Below are 24580 nucleotides of genomic sequence, written 5' to 3'. Positions count from 1 at the left end.
CGCAGTGAAGGCATGCTGCCTGGTTTTCGCAGTCACTGCTCACGTGTCCCAGTTTCATGCGTTTGCTGCATTGAAGAGGTTTCGGAATCAAATGTCGCACAGCATGTATGAAGTATCCCATCTTAACATGCGAGGGTATATATTTACCCTTGAATCTAATCTTCACGCAGCGTGAACTGCCTAGCCGAGTGGCATCAACAATGACCTAATCATTTGCTGGCTTTACAAGAATCGGAAAGTCCCTTATTAAGGATGGCCAAGTCCACGTTGTATATAACGCCGGCGCCTACATCAGATTTCAGAGGGATGTAAGGGCGCACCTGACTGCCATCGAGGTCTGTTACGCTGCATAGAGTGGTCACAACACCCGAATGCTGAACATCAACCACCAGCACATTTTTTTTCGGGTGTTCACTCGAATGTGCGATATTTCGTTTGGCACCAGCGCTTCCAGTGACATCGACACAGATTGCCTGTTAAGTAGCTTCATGTTGACGTTAGGAAGCATGGACACAAATATAATGGTATTGGCGTCCAGCCTCTGCGTGTGCCTTGTTAGGAATGACCGTACGGGGTGACAACGTGCCAGCTATTTCAGCTCGCTGTACGTGTTCCAATCCAACCGGACGTGGCGCACTTCAGAGAACTGCGAATAACCGGCAGCCACGTGGCGCGGGGTCAGCTCAGGAATGTGCTGCCCGGCGTGCCACCCGGGACGGAGAAGATTTCTGCGAAGCCCCTCTGACGTCGGCTCCGGACCTTTACACCTTTGTGTGTGTGCGGCACTGAAACCTGTGCAACACGTGTATGTGAGCCCGCTTCCTCCAAAAGGGCGGGTCATCTTCAATGACGTCGAACTATGACGTCGAGCGGAGAGGATATAAGCAGCGGTTGTCGTGCTCGTTGTGGTGCTCGTTGGGTGCTCGCTGTCGTGCTCGAGATGTACTGGTGAGCTGCGTGCTCGTTGTCAGGCTCGAAATGTACACGCTAGACTGCCGATGTACCTCATGTTTCAACTGTAAATACTGCAAATAAATCCTGTTCACCGAGTTCCTCTCTACGACCTTCAACTCCTTCAAATGGTGGCAGCGGCGAGATCGTCCGACGACTCCTACATCTGGTTGACAGTGGTGGGATCGTCCGACAACTCTTACAGCCTTAGTGATTGAGTGCTTGACGATGAAAACGTCCTGGTGTTACTTCTCTTCGCTCTGCGGCTTTGTACAAGCTGTAAGTCTTCATCGGAAGGGTCCTCACTGCTGAGTAAATAAACAAAGATGGCCTCGCTGTCGCTCTGTTGACCGATTCGCTTCATGGAAGACCAGCGGATTCACTTAGATTTTCGCAGAAATAAACCGTGGCTAGAAAGAGCAGCACCGATTTCACAAAATAGCTTGCTGTTTACATATAGGTTATGCTAAACTCTCAGAACATCATGTCAGTACACATAGGTGTATTAAAAGATAGCTGTTTGTTTGATTCATTCCTCAAAAAGGTGTGTTCAACTCTTCGATGGAGGCATGGCACACTACAGCTACCTATGCATATCAAGATCAGTTGATGTGATAGCATCTACTCTCGTTGAAACTCTGCTATCTGCTTGTAGAGAGATGGCGGCTCTTCCCACGTTTTCTGCCCACGTGTTTACCGCATTCGAAGTCACTCGCACAAGATAACGCGACCCGCAGGCTTTCACTACAGCTTCGCACCAGCATGTAAAAATAAGGCAAAGCTTTATTCGCCAATGAACAAACATCCTCGTCGCATTGCTCTTGCGACAACGTCTCCAGCACATCGATTGTGCAACGTATGCACCTTCGTTAATCTGAACACTTTCCGTCTATACCGCCGCCTCGGTATATCCGTCGCAACTTAGTTTCGTAAGTTACGCTTTCCTCGTTGCTCACGTTATTCTGCAAACAGGCGTGTCCAACTAACGGACGGAAGCGTGACGTACTCGTAGGCGGCTGTGACAACTGGGGCGTGCGTCGCCATGTCGCGACGCTCCGCTGCGAGAAGAAAAATAACGCGGTGCGATGTGCCGGCGCCCCCCCCCCCTTCCCTCCCTCGGAATCGATTAAATCGAGCAAGAGCGTAGGCAACGCTCTTCTTGCTTTCCGAGGTGGGCGTAAGCCGGTGTCGGATTGCCGCAACGAACGTGGGCGCATTAAGCAATCCGCTGAGTAACTTTTGCAGGTTGAGCAGTTCGTATCAACGTATCGCTTCTCTACATGTTATACGCGTATATGCACTAAACATTGCAATCAGGATGGCAATCAGTAGGACCTTGCGAATGATTCAAGTGACCATTGCCATTCGCCTCGCGATGTGCTTCCCAGCGAAGCCTATGAAATGCTCCAGCACTTTGTAAATATATAGGCACTCGCTTAAGCAATCAGCCTGTATAACTAGCTAACGTCAGCATGCATCGGCTAAATTGACTTAGCCAATCTGTGCGTGTGAGATGTTGCGACCAGAGTAACGGGACGACAGCATTGGCTGACTGTCGAATAGAGGTGTTGTTTTTGTGCTGTGGGGCGAAGCTCTATTAAAAGGGTGGGCGTCACGTAAATCACTTCGTGCAGGCGACCTTGAGTGTGCTAAGTGCGCGTTTGGCGGTGCACCACCGCCAAACAGAAAAAGGAATAGCGGAGTTAAAAAAAAGAAAGAATTAACAAACTTAAATGCTATCGCATGAAGTAAACTCGCTATGCCAATGAGCTGCAGTTAGAGTTGCTAAAGAACGGCAGATCCTTTTTATTCATGCACAGTATGTATCAGTGAGCGGGAGCGGGCAGATGCTCGGGGAATCAGTTTGAAGAGGGAGACAGCGAAAGGCTTCTATATTACGTAAGAACACGTAGTTGACTTCGATGCAGCAACGCCCTCTAAGCTGTCTATTATGAAGTCTGTATTGACACATTTCTTGATGTCTTGTTGGAATTTCCGTCTTGCGAGATCTTCCCTTGCCGGTCCCTCAGTTTCAAAAGTTTTCATTCCCCTTATCACGGCTGTGCCACGAGTGGCTGAGTCTATAAATTCCCGGCTTCCCGAGTGATCATTCCGCATGCTTTTGGCGAAGCTAGACTCTTCTGTGACCGCGAAAGTCTGGCACCCGCACTGAGAGAGAGAGAGAGAGAGAGAGGAGGAGGATGATGAGGAGGAGGAGGAGGAGGAAAGCAAGAAGAGAAAAGGCAGGGAGGAAAACCAGACGAGCACCCGGTTTGCTACCCCGGTCCGGGCGTCAGGGAAAGGGAAAGAGGACGAATAAAAGAGGAAGAGAGTGAGCACTGAGTGCACGTGGCACTCGTATAGCACAGCGACGCAGTATAGTGCACGTATTAACGCGTCACGTAAAATGTCCGTGCCGGTCGAGGGAACGCCAAGCTCGAAGCAATGATGACTGAGCCCGCGCATAAAAGCAGTTCATGACAAAAAAGGCCCGTGATGGTCTGTCGTTCTGCGAGTTCGCGTGCGTTTCGCAAGACTCCCACTTTCGTTCTTCCCTTCGCTGGTTAGCTGTCACGTGACTGCCACAGATAAGACAGACGGGCAGCGGAAAGGCCGACGCCGTAACCGCTGATTGCACCGCCCCAGGTTGCCGAATGCGACGATAGTGGCGATGGCAATGCGCGTTGCGTCAGAAAAACGAAAATGCGCCCGCCTCGCGAGCGATTTAGCGCGCCCTAGTACCTGTACCTCGTTCCGTGGTCGCGAGTATATATACGTCCCGCTCCCCGAACCAGCCCAGACGTCGTTATCAACGCGCCAGCCCTGGCCGTGCTTTAGTCACGGATGCTTCTCTCGCTCACGCTTTGTTTCGCGGAAGCACCGAAACACCGCAGGAGTTAATCACCCTCCTCTCTCTCTTCCTCTCTCTCCCGCCGTGTCTCTTTATAGCCCCTCTCTTTATGTATATTTTCTCTCTCTCTCTCTCATTCCCCACCCCCTGGGCGCTTCTCCTTGCCTGCCGACTGCGTTTCTGACTCGCAGTGGCCAAAAGCACTGCAGTGCGAGTCATATGTCCTGCTTTTCTTCCGCTCTAGCTGTTATTCTTTGTCTCGCTGCTTAGCGGCTGAGGTACTAAGCACCCAGCGGCCACAATCAATTCTTCTCTTTCATTTTTCTCGTTCTTTTCTTTCATTCTGTCTTCTTTTGTGGCGTCTGGCTCTCGTCCTTTCTCGCGTCTCCTTCTCGCCATCCCCTCGGTGACAGGTATTCCGCTGCCATAAATTATCTGCGCCCATATCGCCGGCAGCGACGCTGTGCTTTTCGCTATCTCGCTATTTCGCTTCATTGCTTATTTTTTTAAAAGCCACAACCCACAAAAGCGGTCTGTCTTTTTTTTTATTTTTCAGTGTACCTCAATATAATGGACCTCCTTTTTTCTTTCGTAGCTCTTCTTATAATCGGGGCCTTTGTTTTATCATCTATCGCTCGTGATAAATTGCTGGAGTATCGGGAGAATCGCAACGCCATTATCCCGTCTTTCGATAAAACCTAATAAAAGGGGATAACTTGGACTCTTTCGCGACTCGTGCTGAAAGGGAGCGGTGTTCGGCGTGTTTATAAACGACATCATTGCTTTTGAAAGGTGGCTGCTAACCCAGATCGGTGACGCATCTTCGTATGTCGCGTTGCATGCGACAAAAGCGGTAGAATGAATTACTTCGGCCTTACACGTTCAGGAAAAATGTGTTTTGACAGTAAGGAGGCAACCCTCGTTGTGGGAGTATGTCGGCAGCTTCGGAAGAAAGGGTTGACGACGTCCATAACTTAGCTTTTAACGTGCAATGCAGCTTTCACTGCCCAGTAATCAGGATTTGTTATGGTGTACACCATAGAGGAAGAAGGATAAATGAAAGGCACGGAGGTTAACCAAGACTTGGCCCGGTTGGCTACCCTGCATGGAAGACGGGGAAAACGCAGCAAAAGACCAAGAGAAAAAGATAAAGTCGTGTTCATCGGACGCAAAGAAAGTTCTGACCGCTACACTACAGACGGAAGCACAGTCCGGTTGCCCTTAGAAAGTACATCAGCGCTTTTGTGGGTTGCTGCAGCTGTTATATGCGAGGTCATGGTCCCAAAGTCTCGTAAAACGAGAAAGGTCTTCTGTCTAGCTGGTTAGTAAGAGTGGTGTGGGGGACAAGCATTTCATCTTCGAAGGACAAACAATAGTAGAGAAGGTGTTTAGCATTTCATCCTCCACAGAAGTTGCATTCAGGGCTATTGATCATTTCAATCAAGAATGAGTATGCACTGGTGAATGCAACGCCCAGGTGAAAGCGACAAAGTACTATTTGTTCACGTCAGTGAACATCACGTAGCAGGCGCAGTTGCTTAAAAGGGTCGAGTGAATGCAACCGGCGGGGAGTAAAGTCAGCTGTATGCCACTTCTGTTATGTCACGTCATACGCCATAGCGTGATCAGGTGCTTTGCGTGCTTCAGTTCTCGACTAGGGCACAGAAACAAAATTTGTTCCTTCGTGTGTTTTTCGAGCGACTTTATCGGCTAAATCGTTGTCGAACATACCGCAGTGACCTGGCAGCCCCCGAAACACGATCTTGTGTAGAAACACGACGTTGTATCCTTTCGCGGTCGCGTGGTAATGTAGTTCTCGTATCTCGCAGGCGAGAGTAATACATCTTTATTAATAATATTTTAATGGCGAGAGCAGTGTTGGAGGAACCCTCAGTCCAGGGTCCCTAGGATGATGTTGTTGACAGGACCCGTGACGAATAGCTGACACGGTAGTGCTGCCTTGGTTCCGCAGAATATTGCCCGCCGATTAGCCATAGAACTGCACGATTAACTCTGTAGTCGGGTGTAGTCAAGGCCTTGATAGAGAACCGTCTGGTGAAGTAAAGCCATAATATTAATTATATATCTTGTCGCAAACTAAATAACGAGACTCTTGGCCACATACCGAAATGTGTCAACATGGCTTCGTCTCAAATGACTCATCATTCAAACAGTACTGACAACAAATCTAACAGGACGGGTAGCAATCTTCACCCCATCTATGGGAAATCACTTCGTTACATATTCAAACACGCTGGGGTAGACCAGCGGCTATGGTGTTGCACTGCTGAGCTCGATGTCGCAGGTTCGATCCCAGCCGTTGCGGCAGCGTTTAAATGCAGGCGACGTGCACAAACCCTAGTGTGCCTTTTATTTATTTATTAATACTGCGGTCTTCAACAAGACCTTAGCAAGGGGGGGGGGATTATACAATATTCAAGTAAACATTTAGATTCAAGGGTCTGTTAAATAATCCCAGATGGTCAAAATTAATCCCGAGTTCCCCACTACGGTGTGACTAAAAAACGGCGTGACGTAAAATCGTAGAACTTAGTTCGCTTTTAATAATCCCATATTCAAGAGCATTTTTAAAGCTGTTTCAGCTGAGAACTTCTTGCAGACTTATTCCAATTCTGCTCATGATGAAGGGCGCGTAAGACGAGACGCGCCCTTCATCATGATGTCTCATCATCATCAGCGTATGTCTCAGCTGTTGCTAGGCTATCGCAGGCAGGCAGCAATTTTTTTTAACCTTCTGCAGCCCTTGCGTACGAATTTATTGCAAGTGCGCGAATAGCATGGGTGACGACTGGGAATATGACGTTCCCTCTGGCACCAGCAGTTCTCAGGTGTTTCGCCGCTTGCGGCGAAAGGGGGCACGATTCGGTGGCGGCTACGCCCCTCATGGAAAATACTGCGGCAAAGCATCGACAGTTTCTTGTTGCAGTTCGCGCGAGAACTGCGCATCTACGGGAAAGCCTTCTAGACGAACTTCTCGTGCAAGCTCCTACGTCTGAAGTGCGTGAGTTGAGGACAGAGAATCAAGTGCTTCAAAGGCACCTCGCGCAATCCACCAAGGTGACGCGTACGTTTTTTTTTGTGTGTGTGACCCGGAAGAAACGGCAATGAGGCGTCTTCATCGGCGGCGTCGGATGGTTTCTATGCGAATGTGATTTCTGCGACTTGGCAAGCCAAGTCGCCAGCTTTCTTTAACTCGGCGGGTTTGAGCAGGGTCAGCAGTACGGAGGTCCAGAACGTGCGGTGACGTCTGCAACAATTCCTGCAAACGTCGGCGGACAACGACGCCTTCAAGCGCTGCGGGTAAGTGATGCCTTGCGGGACCGTGCTGCCCTTCAGGTTGAAGGCTTCATTGTTTATCAGCGACAGAGACACAGCTCAGCAGCAAACTGACCGCGTCGGATGACAGCCCCCGTAAGCGTAAGGCGCTTTTACGTGCTTCGGTTGAAGACCTACTCCTGATGACAATATGATCACGCTGAGTCATCTTTTCTCATGTAAGTCTCTTAGCTGCACATAGCTGGCGAGAAATCACGGCAGTTCCAGCACTTTTCATGTGTCAGTTCTGGAAGCAGGTTTTGGACAAATTGAACGATGTCAATGTACGGGCCACGAGGATCGATTTTTCTGCCGGTTTCTTGGCGACCAGAAGGCAAAGGAAGCTCAGCAACCACCATCCTCGGCCAAATGATTTGTAGTGTTTGCTACCAAAACGAGCGTGGCCTTTGAAGAAAAGGAAATGAGTTCCTTTCAAATGTAGCCACAAGTAACTGGGACGTCATATGTCTTGCCGAAGCTTGGCTTAATGAAAGTTTCACTACAAGTGAATACATTCCGCGAAACTTTCGCCATTTTTCGTACAGTTCGAAACTAGTCCGCTTCAGTGTAGCTTTCTTGGTGGTGTCTTAATAGCTGCGAAGGGTAGTTACAAAGCAAGGCAACGACGGTACCTTGAAGTGTCTACCGGAAACATCTTGGTTTAAATGCATTCAAGCGAAAAATAGAATATTGTGGTTGGATGCTGTTATTTTGCTCCTAGCATACCTTCTCGCGCTTTTGCAGACCAGATGACTTCGTTCGCAAACGTTCTTAATACCGTGAAACACCAACGGCAATATCTTGATGATTTTAATGTCCTAGATGTTACATAGAGTAAGATATCCTGTGGCTGCATCGGAACACGCTAAATCGAAGGAAGATGCCCCAGTCTCATTTGCTTCGTCCTTGTCCTTAGTGCAAATGAACAATTTTATTAGTGCTGTTGGCAACATTTTAGACCTTGCTCTTGTGAATTTTAACACTGATGGCATTGCTCCGATTAGTGGTTCCCTTGTTAAATATAATGTGTGGCATCCGGCATTCCAAGTCATCTTAGCACTGTCTGCGCCACTACGTTTTATTTTACGTGCCACCATGTTTTATTAGTTTTAAATAGGCGAGTACTTTGGTATATTTGCACAGAAACAGTATGCTGTGCAGTCCTCATCATATTCACCATACCACCACCCTCCGTTCTCTTCGCATCCTATCTCTCTTATTCCCCAAACCCCCTCCCCAGCGTGGAGTAGCAGGCTAGAGGCACTTCCCTCAGGCCGACCTCACCATCTCTCTGTCATTAAATATTATATATCTCACTCTTAAACACTTTGAAAGCCATGATTGATCTCCAATTTACCATACGACAGATGGTAAACGTTACGGAACTTTTAATTTGTGCCGCAAAAAATGGCATTGATCTGAACATACCAAAATCGGCGAGGAAAGAAACAGCAATATCCTTTCTGGTCTTCATTCGAATTACGACGCATGCTCCGTAAAAATGCTAGGGTTTCATGGTTGTGACAAATAATCGCGTGACCAGGAATTGCGTCAGCAGCTCATTTACCTAAGAACGCAGTGCAAATATCTTTACCGTCGTTATAAAGATAAGTACTTGGAATATGCGCAATTCAGCCTGTCAAGGCGACGAGAAGAATTTCGGAAATGCGCGAAGGAATATATAGAGAGAGAGAGAGAGACAAAGAGGAGGAAAGACAGGGAGGTTAGCCAGTGTAAGTACCGGCTGGCTACCCTGTGCTGGGGAAAGGGGTAAAGGGAATAAAAGGATAAAGAAGAAGAAGAGGAGAAAAAAAATTAAGGAAATTCACGCAGTACCGCGATACTACGCGATACAACACTCAAAGGCGATCGCACAATTCGCATGTCCTTAAAAACTTCAGCAAAGCCCTTAAGGCCTTGAGTGCCGAAGCCCGTCTGGACCAGTGTCCTAGAGCCTTCTCCTCTGTAACGGGGCGATTGTCCAGTTTTTCGAGCGCGGTTACGAGCACTGTTCTTGGCACTTTGTAGCTGGGACAGTCACAAAGGAGGTGCTGAATCGTCTCCTCGCAGCCGCAGGTGCCGCAAGTAGGGCTGTAGGCCATTCCTATGCGGAATGAATAAGAGTTCGTGAATGCCACGCCGAGCCACAGGCGGCACAGAAGTGTTGCTTCCGCTCGTGGTAACCCTGGTGGTAGGCGGAGTTGCAGACATGGATCTAATCTGTGGAGACGTTCGTTCGTGAACTCATTGGTGTTCCAAAGATTCTGCGTGAGCTCGTGGGCGAGGGAGCGAAGACTTGTTGCTGCGTCTGTTCGTGACAGTGGTAGTGGTACAACGTGGGCACCATCGTGGGCCGATCGGGCGGCATCATCCGCATGATGATTGCCCGCGATTCCGCAGTGACCTGGTATCCACTGGTAGATGACGTTGTGCCCTTTGTTGATTGCTTGATGGTGGAGTAGTCGGATGTCTGCCACTAGTTGCATATTTGGTCCGTGGTTGAAAGGGGACATCAGACACTGGAGAGCCTTCGAGTCACATAAGATGGACCATGACTGTGGCGATTTGTGACAAATAAACTCTAAAGCAGCACGTATAGCTGCGAGTTCTGCAGCCGTCGATGATGTTACGTGAGACGTCTTGAACTTGAGGATGACAGACTCTGCGGGAATAACCACTGCTCCAGCTGACCTATTAGAGCAGACAGAACCATCCGTGTAAACGTGGATGCGTTCTTTGTGTTTGTCATGTAGGAATGAAAGCACGGTTTGTTTGAGGGCAAAAGATGACATCTCCGTTTTCTTCTTGATACCGGGAATATCAAGAAGAGCCTGGAGTGGATGAAGGCACCACAGCGGTAGAGATGGTCGTGCTGCAGGCGTGAAGTTTGATGGTAAAGTTCCGTGGTTGGCGGCAATAATCCTGCTAAACGCTGAATGAGGTCGAGTGGCTGGAAGGGGGGCGAGATGATGCGATGGAAGTCGCGCGAAGTGCCTGATATGCATCCTTAAAGCGTCTACTTGAAGATGCGAAGGAATATAAATGAGTCCATGTGCCCATCGGAGACGTCACGAGGTGACGTCACGGTGGCGTATTTGGCGCTGTCTCTCCTCATGCTGTCGCTTAGGCGTTCGCCAAACATTTTCCTTCTCCGTTGTGGCGATTTGGGCCTGTTGGTATGCATAGTAAAGGTTACGAATAGCGAAACAGCGTGAGAAGGCTACAGGAAAGACGCGCCTCATCGACACCAGACGTGACGGACATGTGCGATGAAACACATTTTTTTTTTCGGTGAAAAATTATCCGTCTACACGTTGACGTCATCGGATGTGGTGTCTGCTACGTGGTCATTCTATGGTGTCCCAGTTATTGTAGAGAAATGGCGTGCGTGTTTGTTTATATGGAGCCTCATGCGCAAATTTTGAACTTTAGAGCTATTATTGTTTCCAAGTATATTGAACATTTTTTTTTGTCGTTCCCGTGCATAAGTATGTATGGTGGCGGTGGGGAAGTTGTTGAAAGAAAGAATTTGTTCTTTCATTCTAAACGCAAAATTTCGTTGGGACAAACATGGCTTCATGCTTGGGTGATCTACAGAAATCAACCCTGTGTTTTTTCTAAATGATGTTGCGCCGATTGCTGAGGGCGGATGTCCTTTGTTCATTTTGACTTTTCGCAATATTTATTATTTGGCAATTCATAACATTTTAGTACACAAGTTAAATGTGTATGACGTGAGTAATTATCCTTATTTGCTCCTCGATAACTATTTGCATAAGCGCAAAAGTTTTGTTCGTGTACAGGAAGTTTACCAGAACCATTCGTATATCGCGAGCTACGGACGCATAGGCCAGGGTTGAATTCTTGAGCCGACTTTTTTTTTTTTCATGTGGTAATAAAATAATCTCAACCCTTGCATTACAAACGCCAGACTACTATTGTATGCTGACGATATAAAACTGTTCTCATTTTAAAGAGGTTAAAGACCACCATGCTTTACTAGGCGATGTTAATTAAGCAGTGAAATGGTGCCATTCTAAAGGCGTACTTACAAATAAAAAAAACACGTTTTTAGCGTATTTTTCTTGAACAAAACGGCCCTGTCGATTTTGCATATACTTTGAAGGGCACGCTGTTGAACAAGAAGTATGTAACTAAAAAAATGCATGTGTTAATTTTGATTGTAATCTAAAATTCGGTGAACACGTTAACCACATCGCTAAGTGCATCTTCTAGCGTTCTTAGTTGTGTATCGCGGATAACTCGTGGTTTTATTGATCCTCATTGTTCCATTAGATTGTTCCAATCTTTGGTTGTTAGTAAACTTGAACATTGTTGAGTGTGTATGGAACAGCATCGCGTTGTTCTTCTGGACAAAATAAAAAAAAGTGCAACGCACATTATTTAGTGCACTTCTCAATAGGTACGTACGTCATTCCTATTATTACAGTTGCATGGGAGTTCTTGGTAGGTACAACATGAGAACGTCGAATTGGGGGCGTAAATTTCGGGACTTAGTATTTTTTGAAAAGGTGTATTCCTTCACTTGGGTGTACTGACTGTCCAATTTTGCTTCAATCCATTCGTTTTTATTTCCTGTAAAGGCGATTTCGGGGGAAGCGTGCGTTTGGAGTTCATAAAATTAGTAACCAGGGCCCCGTAATTCGTTTGTAATTTTTATTTAACATTGTGAGTAACGATGACAGTGCTGACATTTTCATAAACGATTCCTCTATTTTTAAAAATACTAAGCAGTTATTATTATTCTAATATGTATTTTGTGCACGTTATAGATTTTGGTTTGTATTTTATTTATGATTTCTTTGTTGTGTTTCTCATATATAAGCATGGTAGCTCGTTTTATGTGGGTACTGCAAAAGTGACTTATAAAACGTGTTGTCCATGAGCAGTCGTTCATAGTCTTCAGGTAGGTCGCTTTCAACTTTACACCCATACACCTTCGCGCTCTTCATTTTGTCCCAGGGCACGTCCAAGAAAGATGTCGGCCATCTGCTGCAGGCGCTGCAATGGAGAACTGCGGACGCTCGACATTGCTCTCGTATAGTTGTTCCTATAGGTACAAGTCGTGGTTGGGGTAAGGGCCATTCTCCGGATCTAGATTTTCTCCACCCGAGAAGGACTTGTACTCGTCCCTAGTTACTGCTCGATTCGTCTTGTTTATGACCATTGCGAGGTGCTTTGTGGTGTTGGCATGGCTTGATAAAAATATATCAGGGTGAATATAGGAGTTGGAAAGGCGGTTGTTTTTTCGTCCAGATATTTTTCTTTCTTCTCCTCTATTGTGACACATGGGCGGATTGCATGACAGAGAGAGAGCAGTGACAAGAAAATGACTTGCATCTGTCTCAATAAAGCTTGGCGCTCGGCTAGTTGGTGATGCATTCTTTAAAACTGACGGCAGAGCTAAAAGGGACGAACACACGGTGAAAAGACAACACGACGACGAGGGGAACGCTACTGACAACTGGTTTATTTTTGGAAAGGGTTCAACTTTAACACAAGCACAACACACGCGCACAACTGGACTGCGCCAGCCTTGTTTTACAAATAATGGTATCGCAATATTGCAAGCAGTCACGGGAAGTGAAGTGATAAAAAACCAAGCAGCAAGAAGTGAAACAAATGACCAGTAAAAGACAGCAACGGACGAAAAGCCACATGTTACGGTTTTAGACATGTCTCCAGACGTGTGCGCTCAGCCAAGTACAAATTTATCCAAACATCCCTTATGCACAGACCCGCCTTTTTTCAAAATGTGGAATGCTTCCGGCAAACGACCTGTTGATTAAAAAAATAAACCAGTTGTCAGTAGCGTTCCTTCGTCGTCGTGTCGGCTTTTCACCGTGCGTTCGTCCCTTTTAGCGCTACCATCAGTTTTAAAGAATGCATCTGTCTACCCGGTCCTCTATTTCATCGATTATATTTATTCATTTATTCGTTCATTCATTGTCAGTCAGTCGGTAGTTGTTTCACTCACTCACTCACTCACTCACTCACTCACTCACTCACTGTAAACACTACGCAAATCACTTGGAGACCCCCTCCGCCGTCTACCTGTGTCCTTTATTAAGCGCATTGCCATTGTCAGTGCCTCTTCGTAAACACAGTGGCATGGCTGTCGCGCACTCCGATAACATCTGTTTTGAAAAGCTCGCCTGTTTTTCGAACACGACACTTTACGCCGGTGGAACAGCGAGTCGTCGATGGGGGTGCAGTCGAGGTTCCATTTAATAAAATGTAAATTCGGCATCGAAGCAGGTGAATGCTTCGAAACAGCTTTCAGTTGAATGCCAGCTTCTTTTCGCGAGTCTCACACCACCTCCAAACTTCCCGCAAAGCGGTCTCGGTTACGAACTACTTCTTTGCGCGCGCTGTATACAGATAGTGGCGTCTTCCGCACTCCGCTCGTAGCGCAGCCTGTGAGGCCCGGTAATAAACAAACAAACTAATAAATAAATAAATAAATAAATAAATAAATAAATAAATAAATAAATAAATAAATAAATGGAGCCATTTCATTTCACTTCACGAAAGCTTACGCGCATAGGCCAGAGTCCAAGTCGCCTCGGGTAACAAGGGAAAAGGCATGGCGTAATTGGGCGAACGGTTCCTTTCTTTATTCGTTTTTTCTGTCCTTCCTTTTTATATCTCTCTCTCTCTCTCTCTATTCTTCAATTGGGGATTTCAGGATTTCTTCTTTACATTTATTCCATTTGTTCAACGCTCTCTGCCATTTCTTTTTTTTAATCAAGGCATTTAATATCGTTCACAAATAAAATGCGAACAGCGGAGCGCGGTACCGAAGCATAGTGGAAACATGCTACACAATGCGCGCACCGTTGTATACACGTGCATGTGCAATTTCCGCGCCATAGTTGCAAGGCTGATCTCTCTACGGCGAGAATGTTGCTTATATGTTTGTTTGTTTGTCTTTTCTCACCTCGATGCCACAGCGCCGTTCCAACTTGCCGGTATAACGTTATGATGGCCATAGCACCTTCGCCGCTCGTTCAGCGCGATATTAATATGCTGGCGTGCTCTCGGTCTGCCGACCAGCATCACTTTGCTTTTGGCTCCACCGTGGAATGTTTCACAGTGCATCATCAAAATTTGAGCAACTAGAAATAGTGGCACATCATCGCGCAAGCGGTAGTCACGTTGTATCTCTACTGCATATATGAATTTGAGGAAGTCCACGTTGAAAAATAGTCTATTTCGACGTTTCTTGGTAAAGGCCCATCCCCGACCGAAAAGTCAAAATTCGAAATTAACTTGTCTTTTTTTTCAACGTGGCTTTCCTCAAACGTGTGTGCTGTGTGAATGTGTGTGTTTGGTGTTCGTTGCCTCGCGTTACCAATGTAACAATGTGCAGTTGCTTATGTTCTTCTGTTTGTCTATGCATCGCTGCCACTGCGAAATGACTGTATCGTTCGTCTTGGCACAGTCAAGCTGCAAGCGCGGCAAACCTCGAGCGGCCGGTCGCGCGGCAATTTTGCGTGCAAACGCGGGCTTCTTTCACGTTCGGAAAAAACACTTTCATGCAGCACGCATTGAGCAACAGAAAGCTGTGTCGAAAGTTTTTCATGTTGTCCTACAATGTTTTCTTTCACACTTTAAATCTAATTATAATAATTGAGAAAATGATTGATTATTTAATATTATTTACATAATTAGGCGGAATGTAAAAGGTAATCTGAGTATCTCCCTGCGACGGCAAAAGAATTACCTTGGTTCTTTCGAGCTGCGTGGCATTTGCGTATTTTTAAATTTTGCTAAATGATAGTTGGGACACCCTGTATATATACGCCCGAAAGCAGAAGGGCGAAGAGAGGACACAGTGTCCTTTCGTCTCACTGCTCTTTCAGCAGAGTTTTCAGTGTGGTTTCGTTGCTGCTACGTTTAGTACTCCACGTATTGAGAAACAGTGAATTTATACAACGGCGGGAAGGCAACGAAGAGTGACGTTAGCGGCAAAAAACTGGCGTGGTAAAGAAGAGCGGACGCGTCAAGCCATTACTGAGGAATATTTAAATGTAATAAGGTTTGGAGCACGGGGGATAAATGACGGAAAATGTTAAAAACAAGTCGGCGCGTAAAATTCACCCCGTAATGACTGCTGCCTGTATCGCAGAGCTTAAAACTTTACTTAACTGCGCCTCATCCAATACCCCACTGCTGAGATGTGCTTTTATATACAAGCAGTCAGGACAGAACCAGCTCATTAGCCAGAGAAAGAATGACGTCACCGTTCCGCCAACTGTCTTTGCTTAGATCAGTGCACCATTTACGACGTTCTTTGCTGAAGGAAATGTTAAGAAATTTGCCCTTGCCTCGCCACCCTCGCCCTCGCTTCTGTCGGCAGCACTAATCGACGGAATCGAGAAAATGGCCACCGCACTTAATTAGCTCTCGGCCTGTCGGTACTCGGCGCTGTCGAGAGTAAGTATCTTTCCGTGTAACTGGTCATACCGTCCTTGCCTCGCTGAAGTGACTAACGCAAGAGTGCACACGAGACACCCCAACATGGCCGTACCAACCTCGCAACCGGCTGCATGGTCTGGCCATTTAAGTACATTTAACGTCACGCAGCTTGCAGGAAACCGCGAATTACAGCTTAAAGACATTTAACACGAAGTCTGCCGTCGTCACCTCTGCTGGAACATGCGGCTTCTCTATTACGTTGACATGAAATCGATAACAGTTCAACCTGTCGTCTGGTCCTGAAGTAAAAAATAATTTTTAATGGAGGAAAAGGAAAAGAACGTTGACCGACCAAAATGGGGTGCACAGAGGGTGGCCAGCAGACGGTCAGACTTTCACAAGGAGGCCTCATTCACTCAAATATGAACACGTCACGAGATGTGCGTGTAAGTTGAACACACGCTTTGCACTCAATTTTGCAGGTATGCATTACCATTTGTAGTATGTTCAGCTGGTTATTTTCGAGTGTTCTTAAGACGTTTGACGTGGGTTGCCACATTCGACTGGTTGCAAGAGATACCTCGAATTGAATTCGGGTAGTTTCTTCGTGAGCGATAGCAATACGTTCTGAGGCCATGAGACCATGAGAAATGCGAGTGGCACTGTGTGGATTAAAATAAAACAGGAACGGCTGATATTCAACTCGAGATTAACGGGATGAAACGTGAGTTAAGCAGGTTTGGGCAATAGTCTTAAGAGCAGACAACTGGTGGTCCTATCTGAGTAACGGAAAGAGTGAAAAGTGGGAAAAACTGAATTGAGCGTGGCGTCAGGCTTGAGGTGAATGGGGAAATTAGGGATAAAAGTAGGCTCACGAAGCAAATTGGTAACTGTGGGATCGCTGGGAGGGGCTTTTATACTCTAGCGGACATATGTATAGGATCCTAATGATGATGGTGACTTCGGTGACAATCGTCGTTGGCGGGAAGGCGCAAGTGCAGTGGTGACGGTACTGCGGAGACCTTGCAGAACTTGTCTGTCTGTGCCCACTGCCTGGTTTGTGTGTGCTCTGAAAACCTAACAACCGTTTAGGTAAGGTGCTCTGGCCTCCAAGTTTGACCTAAAGCACGTTCCGGTTGAGCTATTCCAACAAAAAAAAGTTCGAGCTGTTAGCTGAAGACACCAGCAACATCGTTGTCGAGTATCTTGGGCAAAGTGAAAGGAAAAGCTACCGAGGATCGAATGCAGCCTTTAGGGGCGAGACAGCGGACTTAACCTGTGGCTACACGCCAGCTACATCCACTCCGATTATATAAGACACAATAAGAAGGCAAATTAGGCGAGTCACCCTGCAGCTACTATGTATAAGACAGCTCAAATTTTTTCGCATCGCAGGCTTTCTCCATGCTTTAGTGAGTTCACATCTTTATTGAAATCGAAGAATACTGATGCAACTTCTACAAATGCATTTTTGTGGCGCTACGGAGCTGCTTCTAATGAAACTGACTGAATAAACTTTATTGAAACCAGCAAGAGGTGGTGGCTGGGCCTAGGCCTCCTACGTGGGGACGTCGAGGTGTTGCTTTTTCGCCGCCTTGCTGGGTCGCCCACAGTTGGTCGTCAAGGTTGGAGCTACGCAGGGCAGCGTGCCATCTCGACGAGAAGGTCGTGGGGTTAGTGTCGGGGCATTGTTCTGTACAGTCCCAAAGCATGTGTGGAAGTGTGGCTGGCTGTGTCTCGCAGATATGGCACGTGGGATCGGGGTAAATGTCTGGGTAGATCTTGTTGTAACGTTGAAACGAGAGGTAAGCATTGGTTTGTAGCAGGCGGAAAGTTGCAGCCTGCGCTCGGGATAGTTTGTTGTGTGGGCCGGGGAAAGTTCTACGCTCTAAGTAGAAGGATTTCACAAGAAAAGGACAAATATTTCATGCGTTGCCACAAACTCGGCGGTGACACGGTACTATTCAAGATCATCAAAGCATGCGCCACACGGAACCGATACGTGCAGCCTCTTTCCGCATCGCGTCGACTCCGACATTGGCGTCGCCATTAGAGACGCTAGGGACATTCAGGGCAGACATAGGAGGAGAAGGGGACAGTGGGTCGTGTGTCCGCGAAGCATTCCCGACACCGCGTGCTGAAGTCTTCACTCTACCCATTCATTTCTGTCACCGTTATGAGCCCGACGTCATTATTCATAATCACCAGCTTGCAAAAACTTCGGAACTAGGGCGTGGTGGTTGGTTGTGCATGGTAGGGCCTGTCTCGGAAAATTAATTGCTAGCTTGGCAGCTATGGAATAATAGGCACCTGTTAAAAGAAAAAGAAAACAAGTAAAGAAAAAAGGGGAAGGGTGGTGGCAGGGGGGAAGGCTATGTGTGAGGTTTATCTCAGAACGCTTTAAATGTAGCCTGTCGCAGAAGTGTAAGGACATTAGCATACTTCGTTCGACTGTGGTTGGTCCTGAACATTTCAAGTGCGGTCTGCGGTCTTCGTTGACAGCGAGATTAAAGCCTGTCCTCGTTGGGGACATGTGCCGGAAATTCCGGCGCCAGCGCGGCAATTCCAGCGCTTGAGCAAGGCGGTGCCCATTTTACTTTTGCAACGAAACATACATTAGTACCTTGACATTACTGTTTCAGTCAGCCCCTCCTTCTCCGGCTTTAGCAGCCCGTTTCTTCTTTCTTTATTTGTTTCGTTGTTGGTTAACTAATAACCCAGTTTTCACGTCACAAGATTCGCAGGATGCAAGTACTGCGCAAAAAACCTTTTGCTGGCTTTATTAGCAGTGATCAGTTGCGATTTCTGCTGCCTGGAAAATTTGAGTCCGAAATGTGACCACAACATTGCGTCACAACGCGCTACGGGATCTGCCAGCGCCTCCTTGATAGGACAAGGCCGGTGCATGCACTTCGATCCGTGACGTCATGCTACCTTGCCCGACTGCCATAGAATCCAATGGCGACGCTCCCGAGTAAGCCGCGGTGATTTTGCGACGTCACCGCTTTCGTCACGCGGGGCTTGGCAATGGAAATTTCGGTCCAAGTAGCATGATGCCGTAAAGCAGGTAGAGTTCACAGGCCTGCTATCTAGGAGGCTTTGGATCTGCCACCCCGTCTCCGAACTGCGCAATTCTGTGCGTCATCATTTCAAGGTGTGGTTCTGTGAAGCTGGCCGGCCTCCCCCAGGGCCGGATCCAGGCTATCGTCAAGAGGGTGGATGGGCACGGGGAAGGATCTGTGGTCGCCAGGTTCGGCAATCGAACCCCCTACCTCTCACATCCCGCAGAAACGCATAGCCGATATGTCACCGGGGCAGGTGCTTTTTGTATGTTTCTTTGACTTTGTTCCTCGCCCAGAGCTTCTTTTTTTATAAGTTGGGAAATAGGAACAGCTAACGCCTCTAAAAGGCCCCAACAAACGTCCTGACAAGCATTCCTGAAGTAATAATCACAACAAAACCGTTAGGAACAAAACAGAGTAGTCGCACACATTGCTAGGCAAAAGCTAAAGAGACGGCTATATAAGGAATAACTAATTATATAGAGGAAGCCGTACTCCCAACGGGTCACACGAGCCTTGAAGCACTTCTATTCTGTCGTTCCCCACCAGCCATCTCTGAAAGAGTGGCTTGCACAGTTTTCAGCAAGAAAACAAAAAGAACTCAACTCTAACGATGCGTGCGAAAACTGCGAACAAAAGCGTATCGGAAAGTTCGCAAGGGTGTAAAGAACGTCAAGCGAAAAGAAAGAAAGAAAGAAAGAAAGAAAGAAAGAAAGAAAGAAAGAAAGAAAAAGAAAGAAAGAAAGAAAGAAAGACAGAAAGAAAGAAAGAAAGAAAGAAAGAAAGAAAGAAAGAAAGAAAGAAAGAAAGAAAGAAAGAAAGAAGGAAAGAAAGAAAGAAAGAAAGAAAGAAAATGACACGGGGCAACCAAGGTTCGCCTCCTTAATGCAAGCGCGGCGCCCGCGAAGAGGCTGCAGGATTGATTACCCTCGAACAAGAGCAGCGGCTTGCCCGAGAGCTAAAAGAAGGAGAACGGGGCGGCGTAAACACGAGGTGCACCCCTTCCCCGGAATACTTTGTCGACGTTGTTTTCTTCCCCATTATTCTTGATGTCGTCACTCGCGTGCTTGCTTGATGACAAGCGACAAAGGGCGGAAGGACCGCGAGCGAGCGAGCGAAGCATACCTTGAAGGAGGATCGCCAGGCAAGGGGCTATTAGTCGCAGCGGTCCCCCGAGGACGCATCCTTCTAATCAAAATTCTCTTTCTTTTCTAACCTTGTTGTCTTATTTTTTTTTCGAGCGCGTAGGGCGACGGGGTTATCGCGAGGAAAGCAAATATACAGGCAGTGCGGAGTTTGTGAACGAGCACAAAGCCCGCGTGCTCGTCGGCAGTGTGTGGCGCTCTTACACCACGCCTACGCCATACGCATCACGCTATAAGCCTCTGCAGTTCGAGAATGAGCTACGTCGTCGGGGTGAAGGGATTTGCGCCGCAAAGTGACAGGGATGCTGGGCTTCGGAGGGGCGCAGTTCCGGGAAGCGCCGTGTCTCGAGGACGTCTCCAGTCGTAGGTGGTAGCTGTGATTCTGCGACATTGCAGGTTTCCTTTGTTTATTTCGCGTGTTTTCAAAAAAAAAAGCCAGATGCCTTGATGCACCGAATGGGCTCTCGCAACCGAACTATAAAGATGTTCACGACGCGCGTACCTAGCCGTATACGGAAGAAATAATGTCACGAGCCTTCAGAAGCACTCTCGGCGGTTCGATAAGCCGCAGAGCAGCTGGCTCCTGGAAAACACCTCCGCCGGTCTTGTCTTGTCTTGTATCCTAAACAGTGGCGCATACCCATTATGGGGGATTGGCCAAGAAGCAGGCGATTTTCCGTATGCTTAGAGAGAGAGAACGAAACCTTTATTTGAAGTAGTGACTTGTCAGTCGAGGTGGGAGCGTCCCTTATTCCAGGAACCCTCTGGCTTGGATCGCCCTCCGGGCCCGGGCGACGAGTTCGCGCTGGTCGACCAGGTCCGGCTTGGAGATCGCAGCCTCCCACGTTTCAGCAAGGAGGTTTGGGTCTGCGTCTGCTGCTATTAGTTGTGGCGCTGTGATGCTTGCACCAGTGTTCTTGCATTGCAGGAGGAGGTGCGCCAGAGTGTCTGGCACGTTGCAGTGTGGACAGGTGTCGCTGTATAGCGTCGGGTGGAAACGATGCAGTAGGCTTCCGTGGGTAAAGGTATTGCTCTGGAGTCGCCTGTAGTCGGTGCCTTCGTTTCTTGTTAGTTTTAGAAGTAAAGCGAAAATAGATTTGAATAGTGGAGCGTGGGATGTTGGCTCGCGAGCAGGGAAGAGACGCGTGGTCTTCTTTGTTCTTTTGGGCACGACCCACTCTTGCCCTCGACCCACTACCTACATGTGGCAATATGTCTGAATGGGCTATGAACTCTCATCCGCCTCATTACGCTGCAGTAAAATGCACAAATGTGTATCAATCACTTCAGTGCGTACTGGCGACTCAAGCCTATCACACTAGGCCCTCGTTAGATACGACCAGCCGAGCCCCTGTTGTTGCTGCGGCTTCTTACCAGGAATTAGCCTCCGCCGTCGCAACAGCATTCTGAGCTATTCGACACGGCCAGCCGAGCGACAGCCGCGCGCCTGGTGCCACTGCTTGGTACCAGGAATGACTCGACGTCGCACTGCGCCCCACTGTTCGTAAGCAACCTGTGCACTCGTGGTTTGTCGGGTTCCCGACCACCTAAGTGCGCGTGCCCGAAAGTTGGCGCCACCCCGCTGATCGCCTTCCAAGAACCACACAGAAAGCAGGAGGCCACTGTGACTGCTGGGCTGACGCCACGTGCGGGAAGGTGGAGACTCCGAAGAGGAAAATCCCCATTTCCCTCCGGCGGAAGAACAGAGCGTAAAACATTAGCTTCGAGTGTCCGTATAATTGCTATCGCAATGCAACCTTAGGCGTAACGGTAAAGAGGCAGGAAGAGAGCGATGTGGATGAGAGAGCAAATCATTATAGCCCACCACATTAGGAGAAAAAGACGAAGATGGGCAGACCATGCAATGCGTAGGGTAGAAAATTGGGGGAAATTATAGCCACAGAATTGTTGCCGAGGTAAGGGAAGCGCTGTCGAAGAAGGTAGAAAAGTAGCTGGCGTGATGAAACTAGGGAATATGCGGGCGCAGGGTTGGAATCAGTTTGCGCAAGAGAGGGTTAATTCAATATCGCAGGGAGAGGCCTTCTTGCAGTAAAAGATAGGGCGAGGATGGGGATGAAGGATACCACGAAAGTAGTTTGAAAAGATAGAAGGGTCAGCCCGATTAAGTCGGCAATGAAGTGATGACAGAGACGATAACTCAGCAGCGCTTTAAAAAAGTATAGTGCCGCTCTTAGCAAAGGGCTGATCGTGATTCCTTAGAAACTTTTTTCTCGACCCGTTCTATATGATGCCACTATTGCACTTAGAAGTGCGACCCCGAATGTTCGGTACCTATTCAAGTTGAAGAAGACAGATTGTTGTGTACAACCTGCGGAAAGTTGTCGAATAAAAAAAAAATGGCTGTGGCTTAGCTAAGGTTCAGCCCAGGATGCGAAGCATACTAGCCTTTATTTTAGTTGTTGAACCACTGTTTAGCCTGGTGAACTGCTGTTGCTTGGCTATATTTGGTTCGGCTAGACGAAGAAACAACTCATGCGTTACTCTGCTTCGCCTTCAAGAGTGGAACGCGACAGCGTTCCCGTCGACCCGCCAAGGGGTATAAGACTATGGGCTACGGCGCAGCGACTACGCGCCCCGCATTGGACGCGGTGAGCGTCGAGCAACGCAGCGTTCGGCGCGGCAACGAAATGTGCGCCTGAGCAAGCGACGCACGCCTGAGCCTCAGAAACAGCTCGTTTCTAAGGCAACACCGCATTCACTAGAGGCGCTTTCGTACCGCTTTGAAGCATCGTACTCGTGGCTCAGTGGTAGCGTCTCCGTCTCACACTCCGAAGACCCTGGTTCGATTCCCACCCAGCCCATCTTGCAAGAGTTGAGCCAAAGCCACCTAGAAACAAGCGCAGCTGCTTATATACCGCCGCGAGCGACGGCGCGAGTTGGAGCCCTGTTTCTCCTCTGTCGTGACGTCACATTGTCACGTGTTATGGCATGAGGTCAAAGGTCATTGAAGGCGACACCGCCGCGCCTGAGGAGCTGGGTTGAACTCTCGTAATATGCTTCGCATAAAAAAAAAATCGCAATTTCGTTCGAAGGTGAAGCACTGAAAGCGAAAGCAAGCTTTAGCGTTGCGCGGAATGCGTCTCAGAACGATGGCGTTGATGGCGTCGCACCTCTGTGATGCCCGAGACGCTGCGAATGCCGTCGTCGTTTGTCAGAGACCACAGAAAGGATTACATCGGTTTAGCTTGACGTTAACTGTGCGTTCTGCGATGACCAGTGAATGCAGCGCGACATTATCACGCCACGACGTTTTGATCGAGCGGCCATGGTTATGCACACATCTGCAAAGCAGGCATGCTAATGTGTTTACGCTCAACGCTTTTGTCAGCAGCGGAAGCCAGAACGCTGCCCTGACGCTGGCGGTGCCAATCGAGTGAAGTGTGACGTCACATCCACTTGGACTTTTTTTTTTTTTGCAGGCGAACGCACGGTGCGTCTGTGGCTGTCTCCTAACCCTACAGGCACGGACTGCGCATGCGTCGTCAACTGTGGGACAGCACGAGGGCTACGCTTCGCGGATGCGTCTCAAGCTGCCATATACATGTTACCGCTCTAATACTAGAAGTATGCAAATAATTTATCCGAAATTTCAAAAAGCCAGTTGTTCAGGGACAAGCTAGATGGATAGACTTATTCGTCTAGAAGTCTATCATTTTTTTTCCGTGGGTGAAAGTGCCCCTTTGTTGCATAGAAAATTGCCGCGGAAGGCCCCGCTGCTGCTCTTTAATTTTAATCGCCCGCTCTGAATCGATCTCCACGTGACATCTTTCCGTGTCGCTCACTGTGAATCAGCCAGTGCTGACGTTACAGGAGCGGTACCGTAGTCCACGAAAGGTGACGCGACTCTGATTTTTTAGGTTTCGTCATTTTCTAGATTACAAAATCGATGTTCCCGCTACGAATTCCATATTCGTTGCTACAGAAACCTAATCTTTCAATCTAGGTCGTCATTTTCCTTTAGTGTCCGTTTAAAATGGCAAAAATGCGAGAGAGCCTCAGAAACATGTAAAAACTACAAACACATAAAGTGGAACTTGCAATGAATGCTTATGTATGTAGGGATAACTATTAGGCTTCAAGCAGATCTTGCTAGATGTCTTCAAACCTTTAAAATATACTTCAGTGCGTAATTGCAAATGAAGTCCCTTGTTTTTAAGAATAAGATATAGTTGCAGTTTAGATGGCTCTGTTAAAGAAAACCTACAGAGAAACCTTGTGCCACTGTTGAGGCTGAAATGAGAGAGGTCTACATTGACAAGCCTACAGCATTGGCTCCAACGACAGTGAGGAAGGTTGAAACATTCACATCTCGTGCACATCACTTCAAAATTGTGTAAAGTGTTCTATCACATCATCATTGTATATAACCATTGTGTACACTGTATATATTGAAAATCATTTTGTACATGTGGCATTTAGTTTATGTGTAACTGTGCCTTTCCGTGGGTATACGTGTTTATATGTTGGTACGTGAGGACCCGGACACTACTTACGTTGACAACGCGCTGTGTTTCGTTTCTTACATGTTATCGTCCGGGTGGAATTGTGCCGTGATTATGACTCAGTGTTCGTATCGTCTCTTGTCGAAATAAACTTTTTCTAAACACACCTCTTTTGTAATGTTCTCTCTGCGAACGTCCGCGGATTTTGTGACCGTGGGAGTTGCTTGGCTCTTGTATCAACCAACCAATTACATCACACTAAGCGCGCGTCACCGTCGCTGGGTTCCTTGCATTCGCGCCTGTGGTGACGCTGGCAGTGCAGGGGATAGC

The 24580-nt window shown here is 47.7% G+C and overlaps 1 long non-coding RNA gene across 1 annotated transcript; it reads left to right on the top strand.

Moving 5' to 3' along the window:
* Positions 1–6297: 6297 nt before the first annotated feature.
* LOC135896129 (uncharacterized) lies at positions 6298–24352 on the top strand. The gene is made up of 2 exons (XR_010562596.1): positions 6298–7123; positions 23228–24352. It is a non-coding gene; the product is annotated as an uncharacterized lncRNA (long non-coding RNA).
* The last annotated feature ends 228 nt before the right edge of the window (positions 24353–24580 follow it).

Source organism: Dermacentor albipictus, chromosome 6, assembly GCF_038994185.2.
Source record: "Dermacentor albipictus isolate Rhodes 1998 colony chromosome 6, USDA_Dalb.pri_finalv2, whole genome shotgun sequence".
In the NCBI taxonomy this organism is placed as follows: Eukaryota; Metazoa; Arthropoda; class Arachnida; order Ixodida; family Ixodidae; genus Dermacentor; species Dermacentor albipictus.
This window is presented reverse-complemented; position numbering and strand designations above follow the sequence as displayed.